General features: G+C 44.6%; 1 pseudogene; it reads left to right on the top strand.

Moving 5' to 3' along the window:
* Window positions 1-439: 439 nt before the first annotated feature.
* On the top strand, window positions 440-3,717 carry LOC124666758 (annotated as a pseudogene).
* Window positions 3,718-4,158: the final 441 nt, after the last annotated feature.

Genomic DNA, 4,158 nt, shown 5'->3' with positions numbered 1-4,158 from the left:
GCCAACTTCTCAAAATGGTGGGCGGCCAGAGTACTTATGGATCCATCATTCTACAAAGGGAAACATGATTACACTTATCAACTTACCATCTTACCATATTTGCCATTTTAACGGCCGATCCATATATCTCTTCCTTTAGCATCCACTTCTGACCGGTGGTCGACATCTCTGGAAAAGTCTGCAGGTTTGAGATCAGCTCAATAATCACGCCAAGTTGTCAAAGGAGGACAAATTTTGAATAGTTTCTGGGAAATGAGCAAGAAAGGACATAAATAGCGTTTTTGACAATATTGGAATATTAGCACAGCACTTGAGACAGAAGACAAGGGAAACACACATGACCACATGAAATGACTACCTCCGCGGTTTATAGCTCACACGAGAGACTTTCGTTACTTTGCAGTTGCTACTTGAAAACCAAACCAAGAGGGACGTGGCAATGGGGCTCATGAGCTTGCTGTGGTCACTTGTAGCTGCCCTGATGATCGCCATGGTCACAGCCGGCGACGAGGCCGCGTTGCTTGCCTTCAAAGCAAAGGTCAGCGATGGCGGCTCGCTGGTTTCTTGGACTGGCAGTGCCAACTTCTGCAGCTGGGAAGGTGTGGCATGCAACCACCAGAGGCCTACACGGGTGGTGGAGTTGAGCCTGGGTGGAAGGGCGCTCACAGGAGCACTCTCCCCAGCCCTTGGGAACCTCACGTTCCTGCGGATGCTAAACCTGAGCTTCAACTGGCTCCACGGGGAGATTCCAGCAAGCCTCGGCAGCCTCCGCCGCCTGCAGACGCTCGACCTGAGCTACAACTCCTTCTCTGGAACGATCCCTCTGAACCTGACCTCCTGTGTCGGAATGACCACCATGGCGCTAGGCAGCAACAAGCTTGGCGGTCGCATCCCTGCTGAGCTCGGCGAAAAGCTCATGTCCCTGGAAGCAATCTCGTTGAGTAACAACAGCTTCACAGTTCACAGGGCACATCCCGGCATCCCTTGGAAATCTCTCCTATCTACAAGACCTCGACCTATCTTCTAATCATCTTGTGGGCTCAATCCCCCCAGGGCACGGAAGCTTCCAGAGCCTGCGGCTTTTGCTTCTCTCGGACAACAAAATCTCGGGTATCCTTCCACCTTCTCTTTACAATTGGTCGTCACTGGAAACATTTGGGGTTGAGTTTAATATGCTGCACGGGAGCATTCTGGATGATGTAGGCAACAAGTTCCCCAAGATGCGAAATCTTGGTCTGTCTAGTAATAATTTCACTGGAGCTGTCCCTTCATCGCTGTCCAATATATCTGATCTCAAGGGCCTTATCCTTGGCGATAATAGATTTAGTGGGTATGTACCTCCCACTTTGGGAAGGCAGGGAGCTCTCCGCTTTCTAGATTTGTCAGATAATAAGCTTGAAGCCAATGACCACAAGGGCTGGGAATTCATCAATTCTTTGGCAAACTGCAGCCAAATAAAGTACCTTTTCCTAGGTGGCTACTCCTTTGGAGGACAGATACCTGCTTCCATTACAAACCTCTCAAAGACTCTCGAGAAGCTATACATACTGGAGAGTAGGGTCTCTGGGGCTATTCCTGCAGACATAGGCAATTTGGTTGGTCTTGACGCGCTTGCCATACAAAAGACTAACATATCTGGAGTGATTCCACAGAGCATTGGCAGGCTAGAAAACTTGGTCGAGCTATCCTTTGCTTCCAATAGCTTGTCAGGTCTCATACCGTCATCACTAGGAAATCATTCGCAGCTGAATAGGCTTTATGCATACTATGGCAACTTGGAGGGACCAATTCCGGCAAGCCTGGGGGAGTTGAAAAACCTTTTTGTACTTGATTTGTCAACAAATTACCAACTTAATTGTTCAATACCAAGAGAAATTTTCAAGTTACCTAGCCTTTCTTGGTATTTGGACTTGTCATACAATTCCTTCACTGGATCCCTTCCTAATGAAGTTGGTAGCTTGGCAAACCTTAACCAGCTGATTCTATCATGAAACCAATTGTCTGGCAAGATACCCAATAGTATTCAGAACTGTCTTGTGTTGGAATGGCTTTTGTTAGACAATAACTCCTTTGAGGGAAGCATACCACAGTCACTGAAAAATATAAAGGGGCTCAGTAAACTTAACCTGACCATGAATAAGTTCTCTGGTAGAATTCCTGATGCCCTTGGTAGCATTGGAAACCTGCAGGAACTGTACCTAGCACACAACGACTTGTCCGGATCGATCCCCGCAGTTCTACAAAATTTGACATCACTGTCCAAATTGGATGTATCCTTCAATAATTTGCAAGGCGAGGTGCCAGATGGAGGTGTTTTCAGAAACATCAATTATACAGGAGTTGCTGGGAATATCAATCTGTGTGGTGGTACAACTAAACTTCACTTGGCTCCATGCTCCAGAAGCTCCTTCAGCAAGAATAAGAGAAAGATGACAAAGTCTCTTGTAGTTTCTCTAGCAACAACTGGAGCAATCGTGTTGTCACTTTCAGTTATTTCTCTTGTTTGGATACTTCGCAAGAAGCTCAAACAAAGCAAGAAAAAGTTAGTGCAAGATTCAATCGCTGAGGACCATTACGAGAGAATCCCATATCATGTGTTGTTGAGAGGAACTAACGGATTTTCAGATGAGAACTTGCTAGGGAGAGGAAGTTATGGTGCAGTTTTCAAGTGCATTTTGGCCAATGAGGAAAGAACATTGGCTGTTAAGGTGTTTAACCTTGGTCAATCCAGATACTCCAAGAGTTTCGAGGCTGAATGTGAAGCCATGAGGAGGATACGACACCGTTATCTCATAAAGGTCATTACGTCTTGTTCGAGTGTCAACCACCAAGGTCAAGAGTTCAAGGCATTGGTTTTTGAGTTCATGCCCAATGGTAACTTGGATGGTTGGCTTCACCCAAAATCTGAAGAGCCCACTACAAACAACACACTCAGCCTTGCCCAAAGGCTTGAGATTGCTGTCAATATTGTGGACGGAGTAGAATACCTCCACAACTACTGTCAACCATTGGTAATCCATTGTGATCTTAAGCCAAGCAACATTCTTCTTGCTGACGACATGAGCGCCCGAGTTGGAGACTTTGGCATATCAAGGATCATTCAGGAAAATACAAGTGAGACAATGCAAATCTCATATAGCTCAATGGGAATTAGAGGTTCCATAGGCTATGTTGCTCCAGGTGCCTGAAACTCTTCTACTTTCGTCTTTTTAATTTTCACACAAATATTGCATGCTAACCAAAAAACGTTGCATATTTGTAGAGTATGGAGAAGGCTCTGCGGTCTCACCTACTGGTGATATTTACAGTCTTGGCATATTGCTGCTCGAGATTTTTACCGGAAGGAGCCCAACAGACGAGACGTTCAGGAATTCACTAGATCTGCATAAGTTTGCCGAGGATGTTCTTCCAGATAGAACCTTGGAGATAGCTGACCCAACAATCTGGCTGCACATTGAACAACATGATAACGTTACTAGCAGAATCCAGCAGTGTTTGGTCTCTGTCTTCAGGCTTGGCATATCCTGCTCAAAGCAACAGCCCCGAGACCGAACATTGACAAGAGATGCAGCGGCAGATATGCATGCAATCAGAGATGCGTATATCGCGTCTGTTGCTATCTCATAGTGGAATGCGGAGCAGAGAGAGAAGCCTCGAATCAAGCCATTCAGAACCACATGGAACATACAAGCTGGTACAAGACATGATCCTGCAATAATACAATTTATATGTATCATTTTAGTTTTTAACTGTTCTCTTCTCAGAATTATGTTTTTTTACAAGTGTATAAAATAAATGTAAAACGCAGAACAGCTTTGTTCTGCCATAGTACCGTAGCAAGTTTGAAATCAAATGATACAAGTTTTTCCATTCTCGAAACAGTACACGTGCTGGGAATGTTAATTTATTGCTTCAAGTAAATCAGTAGGAAAAAATTCAGACTGTGCACAAAGCGTTCTCTGTTTGTAGAGAAACATGAGAACAACTGAAATTTCCTGATAGCTAAAGGAAATGAATATTCCAGATAATGCAATTGGGAAGCAGAACAGCATATATTCACAGAATGCAAACAAACTCTCACATACTAGAAACGCCTTAGCACTATTCAGGTATGTCAGACAACAATTTCCAAAGGCAGTAGCACAGCATCCTAAATTT

The sequence above is a fragment of the Lolium rigidum genome, chromosome 6 (assembly GCF_022539505.1).
Source record: "Lolium rigidum isolate FL_2022 chromosome 6, APGP_CSIRO_Lrig_0.1, whole genome shotgun sequence".
Lineage (NCBI taxonomy): Eukaryota > Viridiplantae > Streptophyta > Magnoliopsida > Poales > Poaceae > Lolium > Lolium rigidum.
Note: the sequence above shows the minus strand (reverse complement) of the source record. Positions and strands in the feature narration are given on the sequence as shown.